Here is a 19,880-nt window from a genome sequence, read left to right on the forward strand (position 1 = left end):
CATCACCCTTCCCCACCCCAAGACAAAAATGAGTGTTTGTCTCCCTGGCCCTCACTAGCTGCTAAATCCCACAGTCAGCTTGCGGTCTTCTTTGCGCTCCCTGTGAAAAATACATACTGAACCACCCCTGCGATCCCACCCAAAAGTGCCGAAAAGTTTTTACCTCTGACATGACATTGCCATATTAAAAATGGAATTTATTTTGTTTCAATTTTTCGTTAATCCATACAATATCTGCTCTTAAAAGGCAAATTTACACATTTCCAGTGATTACATGTTTCCAAACTTGATATCCTGCTCCGGAAGGAAACGGAGGCTGGTTCTCGAAAATTAAACTTTAGATGAGCCTGTAAAATAATTGTGGTGTATATGAATAGAGGTCATACAATTTGCTATCAATTTTGGGATACATAGTATTTCTTCAATTGGTCACGGTGGGGTTTGATTCTTTTGTGTCATTCTAAAGGTATACTTTCTATTATACAATTGTAAGTTTTCTGTATTTTTCGCTTTGATCTCAGGATTTGATTCACAAACAACGTCCTAAACACAAACAATTCCTGCCTTTATAAGTTATGTGAACATGAATATTTTCCAACCACATGAATTATCAGAATTTAAAATGAGAGGTTGTTCAAATACAGCCAGAAACATCGATATTCATGTTGACATTATATCAAATTTGTTCCCATGCACAAAAACATTTGTCTGTGAAACATATGGAGGACGTTTAAGTGCTGCTTATTTAAGGACATGAAAAATAAGTCCCTTTCAACTTCATATTTAGAACAGTAGATAAACAGTTATCAAGGGTATAATAATAATAATAATAATAATAATAATAATAATAATAATAAATTAAGAAGAATGGCACATTTGGTTGTGAAAGTCCCATCTGATATATGCTCCTTAGTAAAACGCAATCCTCCTTTCGGATTCGCCATTTATTCAATTGTTGCAGGAGGGGGTCAATCGTTTTTCTTTTGTCGAATCAAGGGAGGCAACTAATGGAACTAGAACGTTCATTATAAACAATTGATTAGGTAGTCAACTAATGCAGCTAAGAGGTTAGTGTTGTTGTTTCCATAAAATGTTTTACCGGGGTGTACTAGACTTTATGACTGCCTTAAATCCCAAACACGCCCATATATCATTGTCATAAATAAGATGTATCAATTATTTTCTACTACTCGATATCGGATTATTTTAAACAAGGAAATGTGTCTTTCTCAATGAAACAATATGTGACTTTGCATAATCCGATCGAGAGCTATCTGCAATGTGTTGTTCGATTCAAGCTACCCTGTCTATAATTACGGCAAATTGGATATTCAGTTGTTTGTGAGACGCATTGACATCGAAAGACAAACTGACTGAAGAGAGTTTTGGAGTATGAATCTCTGGTCACAAGAAATCTACGTCAGCGCGGAATGAATAGATGTGATCATGTGACTAGCTTTAGAAATACGCCCTACCTATGCTTGGGACATAACAACTGTCACGATCCAATCAATCAACGAAAAAACAAAATGTCTTTCTATGTAGTTGTGCCGAAAGTTTCAAATTTGTATGAGGTTACGTTGCCAAATAAAGAGTATAATCTAAAGTGGAATTGACAGTGATAACTATGACTGTACTTCCTCATATTCTGACACTATTATTGTGTCAATACCTCTCTTACTTGCACACGTTTCCGACGAAGAGATCGGTATCAAGATAAGAGAATACGGAGTGGAATTCCTATCTCCCATTCAGGATAGATACTACCCTAGAAATCTTGTGACAGACGTGACGCATTTTTGTTTTGGATATTTAATTTTGATTGTTTGTTATTTTTTTAATATTTATTATTTGTTATTACATGTTTTATTTCGTATTCTAGAGAAAGTATTTGTTACATTTTACAATACTTGCTGGATTTACATCTTTTCTATTACTTTGATTAAGAACATAGATTTGTAATATTATGTAAAATACAGTTTTCCAAAAGAGATAAAATCTTAGCCCTACAGTCGGAAGCATCAAACTGTAAGTGACCATTAGTTCGTTAAGTTATTGCATGATAATCAAGTAAAGGTGCGCTCTTTTTGTCTTGACCCGGGTCGCATGATGACAGATTGCACACATTTCGTGTGCCACAACTGTTGGAAACAGCGTCATGTTCCTAGGAAGTACAAAAGGCAAAGCTCTGACAATTGTGGAAATTTTCTTTATTTGTGTTCATGTGGGAAATATGACTTAAGAAATGCAACTGCCTAAAGATGTTACATGCTAAATGATTAAATTGAAGAAATTAATTACCGAATTGCTGACGTTGCCACAAAGGAAGATAGATTGGGGATTCAAGTTCTAGAAGATGATGAACACGAGGTTGATGAAGTAATACAGGGTGCAGATGGTGAAGAAAGAGGTGATGAAACTGATCACGAAAAAGCTTTTCACAGAGTCAACCATTCATACTGGTATCTCTTTTACGACAATTCGGGTTTGGTGACAGCTTTATTTAATGGATACAAATATTTTATATTGAAATTAGAAACAGTGTTAAATGCATTTAATGAAAGCCTTTTCAATTAAACATTCAGTCCTCCAAAGTTGCCCTATACTAACTATGCTATATTTATTTGAAGCGGAACATTTAGGGCTCGCTATAATTATAAATTATTATGTCAATGTTGCTCTATTTCTATTGTCTAGCAGTACAAGTAAAGTCTTTCAACATGCCGATGGTACAACCATGACATTAGCAAAGAAAGAATCTATTAATCAATCATTTATTGTACTTGGTTTATATTGTAAAGGATATGGTTCAAAAGGGAATAAAGAAAACAAACGGAACTTTTATTTAATTCATCAGGCAGTCTCGGTTGAATTCTGCAGACAGCTCCAATTTCAACATTGTGATCACGTTATCTTAATTTTGGGAACTAGTGCTGGAGCTCAGTTAGAATAACACTTTGTCTAAATTTGAAACTTATTACACAGAGGTGATACTAAATTGTATGACTTCTGTTCATGTATAGCACAAATGTTTTACTCGCTTTCAAGTAGCTTGATTTTCCGTAAACCAGCCGCTGTTTCCTTTTGGAGTAGTGTATTTTGTTTTGGAGACATTTACTCACTAGAAAAAATACATTTGCCACTCTAGTATCACCCTTAACGTTCAACTGGCATTATATATAGCATTACCGATAGAGAACAGCCTTATCAGAAAGAAGTTTTAATCGGAAAGAATGGTGTTAGATGCACACTGCATTTAACACTGTCTTTAATAACGGCTGAATAAAAATTTGACCAAATCCAAAATTTATGTGAATGAGACAAACTTTTGACTCTGTCAAAAACTTTGCTTTTATCAATTGTTAAGGTATATCCATCGATGTTGTCCCTCTAGGTCATAGCAATGACATCTCCTACAGTGAATGTTGTATCAGCAATATCCCTTCAAACTACAGAGCATGTCTGAATTAGAGGCATAATTTTGGGTAATACCCATTTCAAACCATGAGCCATAACCCTCGCCAAAATTGTATCATCTACATTAAATAGTCTTATATTTCGCCAATATTTCCAGCTTCTTTAGTCGCTCTTGGTGTTGTAAAAAATGATATTGTATCAAATCTCACTGCCCATGACGTAATTGATTCCTTGTTAACGATCTGAAGAAGAAAAAAATCTCTAACAGATTATCATATTCATAATTTAAAACGTTGTAAAATACAACTACCTTATCGATTTAACCAGACCAAAATATCTAATTTTAGACATTATATTTATAGCTGCATGTATTTTATCAACCCTTGTATGACCCTACTCAAATACGTATCATCAGCAGGTATGGATGAATTTACCAAGATTAAAACTGATTCTTTACAACTCTCATCAACTGTGTTCGATAATTACAAAATACAATAAAACTTATAAACGTATTTTAATATTTGATTTTCATTTGAAACAAGTGAGCCAAAGCCATCAATGGATTCCTTAATAACATCTCGTTTTTGTTGATATTTTTCAGGATTTGGAAAGTATTTGCTATTTGCGTCACTTTCAGTCACCAAACTGGATTAAAATCTCGGTATAACACCTCAAAACAATCTTATTTCTTAGTCACTTCATTGTTGTTCGAGTTCTTCATATGTATTGATATCAAATGAATCTTTAGCGGTAAATTTTACAGAAAATAAAATCATTTTGTCTTGACATCTATACAATTCTTGGAAACTTTCTTTCTTTCTCTTCGTACTGTATAGGAGCGAGAATTCTTACTTTTATATTTTGCATTATCCACTAAGTGAGTTGTTCACTAAAATATTTTACTCTTTCCCTCAACAATAATAGATTTCACTCTACATACCTATTCATCATTACAAACGTTATCTAATTTAAGTAAGTGCCTAATTTCTTCGTTGCATGTAGTTATTTTAGGATCGATCTCATAATGATGTACATGCATGACAAAATATTTTGCAATTTGGAGGAATTTAAGATATAGTCCATCCTGCACTTCCATAGTTCGCCTAGTACCATTCTCTCTTGATCTCCAGTGATCGTAAATATTGCTATCAAACAGTAATTATGAAGCTCTCGAATAGCAATATCATCGATATGTATGTGTTTCTTATGCCGATCAATTGCAGCTATTGTAACCACCTACCAAGGTAGTGCTATAACTCGTATTGGTCTCCACAATTGTTGCACACGGTATTAGTGGATCAGATACTGTTTTATATGCAACGTGCACTCCATAAAGTCGGCATTTGGATATAACTTCTAGAAACCTAAGATCGTTGTGTTCACCGAAAAGTCGTCTGACTACAAACGAAACAAGTGAAAATGGTTCTTGGATTTTGAGAGTGCTCCAGAAACAGCAGTTATGTAGACATTTTGGTGTTAACGTGTCTAAGTATAGCAGATTATATACAGAACTTAAAGAGGTTAAAGATAAACTTGCAAGTACGTTATTGGTTTTATTAATATTGGAGTACACAGGTATGGAATTAGTCGGCTCACAAATTATATTTTACATGAAACTACTGCGATTCCATGAACGTTGTATTATTGTGAAACTTAATTTAACCCTAGCCCTCAGAATATAAGTGAACTGGAGAGAGTCCATTGCTTGTGCGCTATACATCTGGAAGGTATTACGTTCACATGTTCATACTTGATGTACCTGTGTACCTTTCAGAAGAAGAAATAAGTAGAAATTAGAAAGAATATGAAGAGGAATATATATACCCCGGTCAACATAGACACCAATCTGATAAAATCAGATCTCCGCTGTCCTACGTGAAGATCTGACGATGACCACTGAAGAATGACATTCAGGTGACCATTAAATTAGCCAATGGAAATACAACTTTCAAAAAATCTGAAAGTGAATCAAATCGTTCGATACACATTCATGCTTTTCACCCACGGTGCTCTTTCTCAAAACGCAAAGATATTAGACCTCATCTGACTGGTTGATAAAATTAGCAATTATGGTAATAGCATAGGTACCAGAATATGCCTTCTAAGCGATGGCTGTCAGATCTTCATTTGGTAACAGCGGAGATCTGATTTTAATCAGTTTGGTACACAGGTACTTAAAGTATGAACAGGTGAAAGGACAGCTACATAAACGAACATTTTCCCCGTCATTTCTTCTACACTTCTGATAACATCAGTTTATTTGATCTTCTTAACATTAACCGCAATTTTAGATTGTTGTCCAAGACTATCCGAGTATACAAACGTACAGTCTCCTGTTACTTAAAATTTGACCATCGTTTTAATGGGTATTACACACACTTCTAGTAAACAGACACATACGCGTGTGCTTTGGTGCCGTTTTGGAATTTTGGAAACACATCACCCCTTACCCTCCCAAACCTTAGCTTGATCCCTTTTGCCTTGCTCGCAACCTTAAATGTTTCTGCTAATCGGCCGATTCGCGGCATTGATATTTGGCTACACTTCCCGCATGCATGTTAGCACTACTGGGACTTTATTTCAATGCCAAGAAATGTTGTTGTTGTTTTTTTTCTCCTGTGGGAGATAAAATGTTCCACACGCACAAAAAGTACAACTCGATTATAAATATGCAGCCGGAACAGGTCAATACACAAACCTGTCACAAACATGCACAAAACGTCAGTCTATTCAAGACACAAACCACCAAAAAGAAATCATGGAGACATCATTAGGCGTGTTTTCTTTCTGACGTGACGATATCACATTACAATATTGATGAATACGGTTTGTAGTCATAACTAAAAGTTCTACACATCAGATAAAATGTATATCGACGAAGATGGGATTCGAACCCACGCGGGGAGACCCCAACGGATTAGCAGTCCATCGCCTTAACCACTCGGCCACCTCGTCCGGTGTATTTTGATGAGTACACTATTTAGGGAGTGATCTATAGCTACCTGGCCTAAACCACACACAACTTTTGTCTGATATTCACGATTCAATATATGTCTTTTTCAGACAGAAAAAAATTCTAACCGTCGAACCATCCTAGCTCTAACTGATGTGCACATAAAGAACCTAGTGCATGATATTCTTTAAAAGAAGAAATATATATCTTCAGGTAAATTAAAACAATTCTCCTGGCTGGGAGAAAACTCAACATTACCCACCTACCCACCCAATAAACAGAAACAAATACATGGTCGGTCCCTTAGTGAGCAAGCATGTTCATATCAATGGATTGTTAGGCAAGGGAAAAAACTCGTACGAACATTCGTTGTATTCATCACTTCGGTAAGTATTACATCAGATAAGTGAATATCAGTTCCATTTTTTTTTAAAGTTATAAAAATCAATGTTTTCTAACAGCAGAGCCGAGTGGCCGAGTGGTCTAAAGCGCTCTCCGTCACGGATCACTGCCATCTCACCTCTGTCTGCGTGGGTTCGAGTCTCGGGCTCGGCCAATGTGGACATGTGAGAAAGCTTGCCGGTAGCTTCTCGTGGGTCGGTGGTTCTTTCCGGGGTTTTCCCGGGTTCTTCCTCCACCATTAATACTGGCCGCCATGTATAGCCTATCTTGTGCTGAAAAATGGCGTTAAACCCTATAACAACAACAATAACAACTAACAGCAGAGTGGCGCAGTGGAAGCGTGCTGGGCCCATAACCCAGAGGTCCGTGGATCGAAACCACGCTCTGCTAATCACTTTTATTTGGTTTTTGTTTTTTGTTTTTAATTTTAAATTCATAACATCAAATTATCATTTATCTTCAGGCACAAAAATATAAATAAAAGGCACATTCAGTAAATATGTATCTGATTTCATATATAAAATGTGGGTCAATGTAATTTACTTTTCACGCTTCAATGACGGCTTTTTTGGTGCGAATTTGGACCTTCTACACCGTTCTAGCAATAATAAAATGTCAAATGTACATGCAGCTAAAGTGAAATATAACAAAAGGTCAAACGAAAAACAATGTGGCATGTAATGATATAGCATTGGAACGTTCGACAGTGATCAGGTGGACAAGCCTCCCCGTGTTTCCCACCCCACCGCCGGCATCACCCTTCCCCACCCCAAGACAAAAATGAGTGTTTGTCTCCCTGGCCCTCACTAGCTGCTAAATCCCACAGTCAGCTTGCGGTCTTCTTTGCGCTCCCTGTGAAAAATACATACTGAACCACCCCTGCGATCCCACCCAAAAGTGCCGAAAAGTTTTGACCTCTGACATGACATTGCCATATTAAAAATGGAATTTATTTTGTTTCAATTTTTCGTTAATCCATACAATATCTGCTCTTAAAAGGCAAATTTACACATTTCCAGTGATTACATGTTTCCAAACTTGATATCCTGCTCCGGAAGGAAACGGAGGCTGGTTCTCGAAAATTAAACTTTAGATGAGCCTGTAAAATAATTGTGGTGTATATGAATAGAGGTCATACAATTTGCTATCAATTTTGGGATACATAGTATTTCTTCAATTGGTCACGGTGGGGTTTGATTCTTTTGTGTCATTCTAAAGGTATACTTTCTATTATACAATTGTAAGTTTTCTGTATTTTTCGCTTTGATCTCACGATTTGATTCACAAACAACGTCCTAAACACAAACAATTCCTGCCTTTATAAGTTATGTGAACATGAATATTTTCCAACCACATGAATTATCAGAATTTAAAATGAGAGGTTGTTCAAATACAGCCAGAAACATCGATATTCATGTTGACATTATATCAAATTTGTTCCCATGCACAAAAACATTTGTCTGTGAAACATATGGAGGACGTTTAAGTGCTGCTTATTTAAGGACATGAAAAATAAGTCCCTTTCAACTTCATATTTAGAACAGTAGATAAACAGTTATCAAGGGTATAATAATAATAATAATAATAATAATAATAATAATAAATTAAGAAGAATGGCACATTTGGTTGTGAAAGTCCCATCTGATATATGCTCCTTAGTAAAACGCAATCCTCCTTTCGGATTCGCCATTTATTCAATTGTTGCAGGAGGGGGTCAATCGTTTTTCTTTTGTCGAATCAAGGGAGGCAACTAATGGAACTAGAACGTTCATTATAAACAATTGATTAGGTAGTCAACTAATGCAGCTAAGAGGTTAGTGTTGTTGTTTCCATAAAATGTTTTACCGGGGTGTACTAGACTTTATGACTGCCTTAAATCCCAAACACGCCCATATATCATTGTCATAAATAAGATGTATCAATTATTTTCTACTACTCGATATCGGATTATTTTAAACAAGGAAATGTGTCTTTCTCAATGAAACAATATGTGACTTTGCATAATCCGATCGAGAGCTATCTGCAATGTGTTGTTCGATTCAAGCTACCCTGTCTATAATTACGGCAAATTGGATATTCAGTTGTTTGTGAGACGCATTGACATCGAAAGACAAACTGACTGAAGAGAGTTTTGGAGTATGAATCTCTGGTCACAAGAAATCTACGTCAGCGCGGAATGAATAGATGTGATCATGTGACTAGCTTTAGAAATACGCCCTACCTATGCTTGGGACATAACAACTGTCACGATCCAATCAATCAACGAAAAAACAAAATGTCTTTCTATGTAGTTGTGCCGAAAGTTTCAAATTTGTATGAGGTTACGTTGCCAAATAAAGAGTATAATCTAAAGTGGAATTGACAGTGATAACTATGACTGTACTTCCTCATATTCTGACACTATTATTGTGTCAATACCTCTCTTACTTGCACACGTTTCCGACGAAGAGATCGGTATCAAGATAAGAGAATACGGAGTGGAATTCCTATCTCCCATTCAGGATAGATACTACCCTAGAAATCTTGTGACAGACGTGACGCATTTTTGTTTTGGATATTTAATTTTGATTGTTTGTTATTTTTTTAATATTTATTATTTGTTATTACATGTTTTATTTCGTATTCTAGAGAAAGTATTTGTTACATTTTACAATACTTGCTGGATTTACATCTTTTCTATTACTTTGATTAAGAACATAGATTTGTAATATTATGTAAAATACAGTTTTCCAAAAGAGATAAAATCTTAGCCCTACAGTCGGAAGCATCAAACTGTAAGTGACCATTAGTTCGTTAAGTTATTGCATGATAATCAAGTAAAGGTGCGCTCTTTTTGTCTTGACCCGGGTCGCATGATGACAGATTGCACACATTTCGTGTGCCACAACTGTTGGAAACAGCGTCATGTTCCTAGGAAGTACAAAAGGCAAAGCTCTGACAATTGTGGAAATTTTCTTTATTTGTGTTCATGTGGGAAATATGACTTAAGAAATGCAACTGCCTAAAGATGTTACATGCTAAATGATTAAATTGAAGAAATTAATTACCGAATTGCTGACGTTGCCACAAAGGAAGATAGATTGGGGATTCAAGTTCTAGAAGATGATGAACACGAGGTTGATGAAGTAATACAGGGTGCAGATGGTGAAGAAAGAGGTGATGAAACTGATCACGAAAAAGCTTTTCACAGAGTCAACCATTCATACTGGTATCTCTTTTACGACAATTCGGGTTTGGTGACAGCTTTATTTAATGGATACAAATATTTTATATTGAAATTAGAAACAGTGTTAAATGCATTTAATGAAAGCCTTTTCAATTAAACATTCAGTCCTCCAAAGTTGCCCTATACTAACTATGCTATATTTATTTGAAGCGGAACATTTAGGGCTCGCTATAATTATAAATTATTATGTCAATGTTGCTCTATTTCTATTGTCTAGCAGTACAAGTAAAGTCTTTCAACATGCCGATGGTACAACCATGACATTAGCAAAGAAAGAATCTATTAATCAATCATTTATTGTACTTGGTTTATATTGTAAAGGATATGGTTCAAAAGGGAATAAAGAAAACAAACGGAACTTTTATTTAATTCATCAGGCAGTCTCTGTTGAATTCTGCAGACAGCTCCAATTTCAACATTGTGATCACGTTATCTTAATTTTGGGAACTAGTGCTGGAGCTCAGTTAGAATAACACTTTGTCTAAATTTGAAACTTATTACACAGAGGTGATACTAAATTGTATGACTTCTGTTCATGTATAGCACAAATGTTTTACTCGCTTTCAAGTAGCTTGATTTTCCGTAAACCAGCCGCTGTTTCCTTTTGGAGTAGTGTATTTTGTTTTGGAGACATTTACTCACTAGAAAAAATACATTTGCCACTCTAGTATCACCCTTAACGTTCAACTGGCATTATATATAGCATTACCGATAGAGAACAGCCTTATCAGAAAGAAGTTTTAATCGGAAAGAATGGTGTTAGATGCACACTGCATTTAACACTGTCTTTAATAGCGGCTGAATAAAAATTTGACCAAATCCAAAATTTATGTGAATGAGACAAACTTTTGACTCTGTCAAAAACTTTGCTTTTATCAATTGTTAAGGTATATCCATCGATGTTGTCCCTCTAGGTCATAGCAATGACATCTCCTACAGTGAATGTTGTATCAGCAATATCCCTTCAAACTACAGAGCATGTCTGAATTAGAGGCATAATTTTGGGTAATACCCATTTCAAACCATGAGCCATAACCCTCGCCAAAATTGTATCATCTACATTAAATAGTCTTATATTTCGCCAATATTTCCAGCTTCTTTAGTCGCTCTTGGTGTTGTAAAAAATGATATTGTATCAAATCTCACTGCCCATGACGTAATTGATTCCTTGTTAACGATCTGAAGAAGAAAAAAATCTCTAACAGATTATCATATTCATAATTTAAAACGTTGTAAAATACAACTACCTTATCGATTTAACCAGACCAAAATATCTAATTTTAGACATTATATTTATAGCTGCATGTATTTTATCAACCCTTGTATGACCCTACTCAAATACGTATCATCAGCAGGTATGGATGAATTTACCAAGATTAAAACTGATTCTTTACAACTCTCATCAACTGTGTTCGATAATTACAAAATACAATAAAACTTATAAACGTATTTTAATATTTGATTTTCATTTGAAACAAGTGAGCCAAAGCCATCAATGGATTCCTTAATAACATCTCGTTTTTGTTGATATTTTTCAGGATTTGGAAAGTATTTGCTATTTGCGTCACTTTCAGTCACCAAACTGGATTAAAATCTCGGTATAACACCTCAAAACAATCTTATTTCTTAGTCACTTCATTGTTGTTCGAGTTCTTCATATGTATTGATATCAAATGAATCTTTAGCGGTAAATTTTACAGAAAATAAAATCATTTTGTCTTGACATCTATACAATTCTTGGAAACTTTCTTTCTTTCTCTTCGTACTGTATAGGAGCGAGAATTCTTACTTTTATATTTTGCATTATCCACTAAGTGAGTTGTTCACTAAAATATTTTACTCTTTCCCTCAACAATAATAGATTTCACTCTACATACCTATTCATCATTACAAACGTTATCTAATTTAAGTAAGTGCCTAATTTCTTCGTTGCATGTAGTTATTTTAGGATCGATCTCATAATGATGTACATGCATGACAAAATATTTTGCAATTTGGAGGAATTTAAGATATAGTCCATCCTGCACTTCCATAGTTCGCCTAGTACCATTCTCTCTTGATCTCCAGTGATCGTAAATATTGCTATCAAACAGTAATTATGAAGCTCTCGAATAGCAATATCATCGATATGTATGTGTTTCTTATGCCGATCAATTGCAGCTATTGTAACCACCTACCAAGGTAGTGCTATAACTCGTATTGGTCTCCACAATTGTTGCACACGGTATTAGTGGATCAGATACTGTTTTATATGCAACGTGCACTCCATAAAGTCGGCATTTGGATATAACTTCTAGAAACCTAAGATCGTTGTGTTCACCGAAAAGTCGTCTGACTACAAACGAAACAAGTGAAAATGGTTCTTGGATTTTGAGAGTGCTCCAGAAACAGCAGTTATGTAGACATTTTGGTGTTAACGTGTCTAAGTATAGCAGATTATATACAGAACTTAAAGAGGTTAAAGATAAACTTGCAAGTACGTTATTGGTTTTATTAATATTGGAGTACACAGGTATGGAATTAGTCGGCTCACAAATTATATTTTACATGAAACTACTGCGATTCCATGAACGTTGTATTATTGTGAAACTTAATTTAACCCTAGCCCTCAGAATATAAGTGAACTGGAGAGAGTCCATTGCTTGTGCGCTATACATCTGGAAGGTATTACGTTCACATGTTCATACTTGATGTACCTGTGTACCTTTCAGAAGAAGAAATAAGTAGAAATTAGAAAGAATATGAAGAGGAATATATATACCCCGGTCAACATAGACACCAATCTGATAAAATCAGATCTCCGCTGTCCTACGTGAAGATCTGACGATGACCACTGAAGAATGACATTCAGGTGACCATTAAATTAGCCAATGGAAATACAACTTTCAAAAAATCTGAAAGTGAATCAAATCGTTCGATACACATTCATGCTTTTCACCCACGGTGCTCTTTCTCAAAACGCAAAGATATTAGACCTCATCTGACTGGTTGATAAAATTAGCAATTATGGTAATAGCATAGGTACCAGAATATGCCTTCTAAGCGATGGCTGTCAGATCTTCATTTGGTAACAGCGGAGATCTGATTTTAATCAGTTTGGTACACAGGTACTTAAAGTATGAACAGGTGAAAGGACAGCTACATAAACGAACATTTTCCCCGTCATTTCTTCTACACTTCTGATAACATCAGTTTATTTGATCTTCTTAACATTAACCGCAATTTTAGATTGTTGTCCAAGACTATCCGAGTATACAAACGTACAGTCTCCTGTTACTTAAAATTTGACCATCGTTTTAATGGGTATTACACACACTTCTAGTAAACAGACACATACGCGTGTGCTTTGGTGCCGTTTTGGAATTTTGGAAACACATCACCCCTTACCCTCCCAAACCTTAGCTTGATCCCTTTTGCCTTGCTCGCAACCTTAAATGTTTCTGCTAATCGGCCGATTCGCGGCATTGATATTTGGCTACACTTCCCGCATGCATGTTAGCACTACTGGGACTTTATTTCAATGCCAAGAAATGTTGTTGTTGTTTTTTTTCTCCTGTGGGAGATAAAATGTTCCACACGCACAAAAAGTACAACTCGATTATAAATATGCAGCCGGAACAGGTCAATACACAAACCTGTCACAAACATGCACAAAACGTCAGTCTATTCAAGACACAAACCACCAAAAAGAAATCATGGAGACATCATTAGGCGTGTTTTCTTTCTGACGTGACGATATCACATTACAATATTGATGAATACGGTTTGTAGTCATAACTAAAAGTTCTACACATCAGATAAAATGTATATCGACGAAGATGGGATTCGAACCCACGCGGGGAGACCCCAACGGATTAGCAGTCCATCGCCTTAACCACTCGGCCACCTCGTCCGGTGTATTTTGATGAGTACACTATTTAGGGAGTGATCTATAGCTACCTGGCCTAAACCACACACAACTTTTGTCTGATATTCACGATTCAATATATGTCTTTTTCAGACAGAAAAAAATTCTAACCGTCGAACCATCCTAGCTCTAACTGATGTGCACATAAAGAACCTAGTGCATGATATTCTTTAAAAGAAGAAATATATATCTTCAGGTAAATTAAAACAATTCTCCTGGCTGGGAGAAAACTCAACATTACCCACCTACCCACCCAATAAACAGAAACAAATACATGGTCGGTCCCTTAGTGAGCAAGCATGTTCATATCAATGGATTGTTAGGCAAGGGAAAAAACTCGTACGAACATTCGTTGTATTCATCACTTCGGTAAGTATTACATCAGATAAGTGAATATCAGTTCCATTTTTTTTTAAAGTTATAAAAATCAATGTTTTCTAACAGCAGAGCCGAGTGGCCGAGTGGTCTAAAGCGCTCTCCGTCACGGATCACTGCCATCTCACCTCTGTCTGCGTGGGTTCGAGTCTCGGGCTCGGCCAATGTGGACATGTGAGAAAGCTTGCCGGTAGCTTCTCGTGGGTCGGTGGTTCTTTCCGGGGTTTTCCCGGGTTCTTCCTCCACCATTAATACTGGCCGCCATGTATAGCCTATCTTGTGCTGAAAAATGGCGTTAAACCCTATAACAACAACAATAACAACTAACAGCAGAGTGGCGCAGTGGAAGCGTGCTGGGCCCATAACCCAGAGGTCCGTGGATCGAAACCACGCTCTGCTAATCACTTTTATTTGGTTTTTGTTTTTTGTTTTTAATTTTAAATTCATAACATCAAATTATCATTTATCTTCAGGCACAAAAATATAAATAAAAGGCACATTCAGTAAATATGTATCTGATTTCATATATAAAATGTGGGTCAATGTAATTTACTTTTCACGCTTCAATGACGGCTTTTTTGGTGCGAATTTGGACCTTCTACACCGTTCTAGCAATAATAAAATGTCAAATGTACATGCAGCTAAAGTGAAATATAACAAAAGGTCAAACGAAAAACAATGTGGCATGTAATGATATAGCATTGGAACGTTCGACAGTGATCAGGTGGACAAGCCTCCCCGTGTTTCCCACCCCACCGCCGGCATCACCCTTCCCCACCCCAAGACAAAAATGAGTGTTTGTCTCCCTGGCCCTCACTAGCTGCTAAATCCCACAGTCAGCTTGCGGTCTTCTTTGCGCTCCCTGTGAAAAATACATACTGAACCACCCCTGCGATCCCACCCAAAAGTGCCGAAAAGTTTTGACCTCTGACATGACATTGCCATATTAAAAATGGAATTTATTTTGTTTCAATTTTTCGTTAATCCATACAATATCTGCTCTTAAAAGGCAAATTTACACATTTCCAGTGATTACATGTTTCCAAACTTGATATCCTGCTCCGGAAGGAAACGGAGGCTGGTTCTCGAAAATTAAACTTTAGATGAGCCTGTAAAATAATTGTGGTGTATATGAATAGAGGTCATACAATTTGCTATCAATTTTGGGATACATAGTATTTCTTCAATTGGTCACGGTGGGGTTTGATTCTTTTGTGTCATTCTAAAGGTATACTTTCTATTATACAATTGTAAGTTTTCTGTATTTTTCGCTTTGATCTCAGGATTTGATTCACAAACAACGTCCTAAACACAAACAATTCCTGCCTTTATAAGTTATGTGAACATGAATATTTTCCAACCACATGAATTATCAGAATTTAAAATGAGAGGTTGTTCAAATACAGCCAGAAACATCGATATTCATGTTGACATTATATCAAATTTGTTCCCATGCACAAAAACATTTGTCTGTGAAACATATGGAGGACGTTTAAGTGCTGCTTATTTAAGGACATGAAAAATAAGTCCCTTTCAACTTCATATTTAGAACAGTAGATAAACAGTTATCAAGGGTATAATAATAATAATAATAATAATAATAATAATAATAAATTAAGAAGAATGGCACATTTGGTTGTGAAAGTCCCATCTGATATATGCTCCTTAGTAAAACGCAATCCTCCTTTCGGATTCGCCATTTATTCAATTGTTGCAGGAGGGGGTCAATCGTTTTTCTTTTGTCGAATCAAGGGAGGCAACTAATGGAACTAGAACGTTCATTATAAACAATTGATTAGATAGTCAACTAATGCAGCTAAGAGGTTAGTGTTGTTGTTTCCATAAAATGTTTTACCGGGGTGTACTAGACTTTATGACTGCCTTAAATCCCAAACACGCCCATATATCATTGTCATAAATAAGATGTATCAATTATTTTCTACTACTCGATATCGGATTATTTTAAACAAGGAAATGTGTCTTTCTCAATGAAACAATATGTGACTTTGCATAATCCGATCGAGAGCTATCTGCAATGTGTTGTTCGATTCAAGCTACCCTGTCTATAATTACGGCAAATTGGATATTCAGTTGTTTGTGAGACGCATTGACATCGAAAGACAAACTGACTGAAGAGAGTTTTGGAGTATGAATCTCTGGTCACAAGAAATCTACGTCAGCGCGGAATGAATAGATGTGATCATGTGACTAGCTTTAGAAATACGCCCTACCTATGCTTGGGACATAACAACTGTCACGATCCAATCAATCAACGAAAAAACAAAATGTCTTTCTATGTAGTTGTGCCGAAAGTTTCAAATTTGTATGAGGTTACGTTGCCAAATAAAGAGTATAATCTAAAGTGGAATTGACAGTGATAACTATGACTGTACTTCCTCATATTCTGACACTATTATTGTGTCAATACCTCTCTTACTTGCACACGTTTCCGACGAAGAGATCGGTATCAAGATAAGAGAATACGGAGTGGAATTCCTATCTCCCATTCAGGATAGATACTACCCTAGAAATCTTGTGACAGACGTGACGCATTTTTGTTTTGGATATTTAATTTTGATTGTTTGTTATTTTTTTAATATTTATTATTTGTTATTACATGTTTTATTTCGTATTCTAGAGAAAGTATTTGTTACATTTTACAATACTTGCTGGATTTACATCTTTTCTATTACTTTGATTAAGAACATAGATTTGTAATATTATGTAAAATACAGTTTTCCAAAAGAGATAAAATCTTAGCCCTGCAGTCGGAAGCATCAAACTGTAAGTGACCATTAGTTCGTTAAGTTATTGCATGATAATCAAGTAAAGGTGCGCTCTTTTTGTCTTGACCCGGGTCGCATGATGACAGATTGCACACATTTCGTGTGCCACAACTGTTGGAAACAGCGTCATGTTCCTAGGAAGTACAAAAGGCAAAGCTCTGACAATTGTGGAAATTTTCTTTATTTGTGTTCATGTGGGAAATATGACTTAAGAAATGCAACTGCCTAAAGATGTTACATGCTAAATGATTAAATTGAAGAAATTAATTACCGAATTGCTGACGTTGCCACAAAGGAAGATAGATTGGGGATTCAAGTTCTAGAAGATGATGAACACGAGGTTGATGAAGTAATACAGGGTGCAGATGGTGAAGAAAGAGGTGATGAAACTGATCACGAAAAAGCTTTTCACAGAGTCAACCATTCATACTGGTATCTCTTTTACGACAATTCGGGTTTGGTGACAGCTTTATTTAATGGATACAAATATTTTATATTGAAATTAGAAACAGTGTTAAATGCATTTAATGAAAGCCTTTTCAATTAAACATTCAGTCCTCCAAAGTTGCCCTATACTAACTATGCTATATTTATTTGAAGCGGAACATTTAGGGCTCGCTATAATTATAAATTATTATGTCAATGTTGCTCTATTTCTATTGTCTAGCAGTACAAGTAAAGTCTTTCAACATGCCGATGGTACAACCATGACATTAGCAAAGAAAGAATCTATTAATCAATCATTTATTGTACTTGGTTTATATTGTAAAGGATATGGTTCAAAAGGGAATAAAGAAAACAAACGGAACTTTTATTTAATTCATCAGGCAGTCTCTGTTGAATTCTGCAGACAGCTCCAATTTCAACATTGTGATCACGTTATCTTAATTTTGGGAACTAGTGCTGGAGCTCAGTTAGAATAACACTTTGTCTAAATTTGAAACTTATTACACAGAGGTGATACTAAATTGTATGACTTCTGTTCATGTATAGCACAAATGTTTTACTCGCTTTCAAGTAGCTTGATTTTCCGTAAACCAGCCGCTGTTTCCTTTTGGAGTAGTGTATTTTGTTTTGGAGACATTTACTCACTAGAAAAAATACATTTGCCACTCTAGTATCACCCTTAACGTTCAACTGGCATTATATATAGCATTACCGATAGAGAACAGCCTTATCAGAAAGAAGTTTTAATCGGAAAGAATGGTGTTAGATGCACACTGCATTTAACACTGTCTTTAATAGCGGCTGAATAAAAATTTGACCAAATCCAAAATTTATGTGAATGAGACAAACTTTTGACTCTGTCAAAAACTTTGCTTTTATCAATTGTTAAGGTATATCCATCGATGTTGTCCCTCTAGGTCATAGCAATGACATCTCCTACAGTGAATGTTGTATCAGCAATATCCCTTCAAACTACAGAGCATGTCTGAATTAGAGGCATAATTTTGGGTAATACCCATTTCAAACCATGAGCCATAACCCTCGCCAAAATTGTATCATCTACATTAAATAGTCTTATATTTCGCCAATATTTCCAGCTTCTTTAGTCGCTCTTGGTGTTGTAAAAAATGATATTGTATCAAATCTCACTGCCCATGACGTAATTGATTCCTTGTTAACGATCTGAAGAAGAAAAAAATCTCTAACAGATTATCATATTCATAATTTAAAACGTTGTAAAATACAACTACCTTATCGATTTAACCAGACCAAAATATCTAATTTTAGACATTATATTTATAGCTGCATGTATTTTATCAACCCTTGTATGACCCTACTCAAATACGTATCATCAGCAGGTATGGATGAATTTACCAAGATTAAAACTGATTCTTTACAACTCTCATCAACTGTGTTCGATAATTACAAAATACAATAAAACTTATAAACGTATTTTAATATTTGATTTTCATTTGAAACAAGTGAGCCAAAGCCATCAATGGATTCCTTAATAACATCTCGTTTTTGTTGATATTTTTCAGGATTTGGAAAGTATTTGCTATTTGCGTCACTTTCAGTCACCAAACTGGATTAAAATCTCGGTATAACACCTCAAAACAATCTTATTTCTTAGTCACTTCATTGTTGTTCGAGTTCTTCATATGTATTGATATCAAATGAATCTTTAGCGGTAAATTTTACAGAAAATAAAATCATTTTGTCTTGACATCTATACAATTCTTGGAAACTTTCTTTCTTTCTCTTCGTACTGTATAGGAGCGAGAATTCTTACTTTTATATTTTGCATTATCCACTAAGTGAGTTGTTCACTAAAATATTTTACTCTTTCCCTCAACAATAATAGATTTCACTCTACATACCTATTCATCATTACAAACGTTATCTAATTTAAGTAAGTGCCTAATTTCTTCGTTGCATGTAGTTATTTTAGGATCGATCTCATAATGATGTACATGCATGACAAAATATTTTGCAATTTGGAGGAATTTAAGATATAGTCCATCCTGCACTTCCATAGTTCGCCTAGTACCATTCTCTCTTGATCTCCAGTGATCGTAAATATTGCTATCAAACAGTAATTATGAAGCTCTCGAATAGCAATATCATCGATATGTATGTGTTTCTTATGCCGATCAATTGCAGCTATTGTAACCACCTACCAAGGTAGTGCTATAACTCGTATTGGTCTCCACAATTGTTGCACACGGTATTAGTGGATCAGATACTGTTTTATATGCAACGTGCACTCCATAAAGTCGGCATTTGGATATAACTTCTAGAAACCTAAGATCGTTGTGTTCACCGAAAAGTCGTCTGACTACAAACGAAACAAGTGAAAATGGTTCT

General features: G+C 35.5%; 4 non-coding genes across 4 annotated transcripts; 2 read left to right on the forward strand and 2 right to left on the reverse strand.

The window, feature by feature from the left end:
• Positions 1-6,290: 6,290 nt before the first annotated feature.
• Positions 6,291-6,372, reverse strand: Trnas-gcu (transfer RNA serine (anticodon GCU)). The gene has a single exon. It is a non-coding gene; the product is annotated as a tRNA-Ser (tRNA).
• A 718-nt stretch (positions 6,373-7,090) lies between these two features.
• On the forward strand, positions 7,091-7,162 carry Trnam-cau (transfer RNA methionine (anticodon CAU)). The gene has a single exon. It is a non-coding gene; the product is annotated as a tRNA-Met (tRNA).
• Positions 7,163-13,808: 6,646 nt separating this feature from the next.
• Trnas-gcu (transfer RNA serine (anticodon GCU)) lies at positions 13,809-13,890 on the reverse strand. The gene has a single exon. It is a non-coding gene; the product is annotated as a tRNA-Ser (tRNA).
• A 718-nt stretch (positions 13,891-14,608) lies between these two features.
• On the forward strand, positions 14,609-14,680 carry Trnam-cau (transfer RNA methionine (anticodon CAU)). The gene has a single exon. It is a non-coding gene; the product is annotated as a tRNA-Met (tRNA).
• Positions 14,681-19,880: the final 5,200 nt, after the last annotated feature.

This window comes from Sinohyriopsis cumingii, unplaced genomic scaffold (genome assembly GCF_028554795.1).
Source record: "Sinohyriopsis cumingii isolate HCF-2022 unplaced genomic scaffold, ASM2855479v2 utg000646l, whole genome shotgun sequence".
Taxonomy (NCBI): Eukaryota; Metazoa; Mollusca; class Bivalvia; order Unionida; family Unionidae; genus Sinohyriopsis; species Sinohyriopsis cumingii.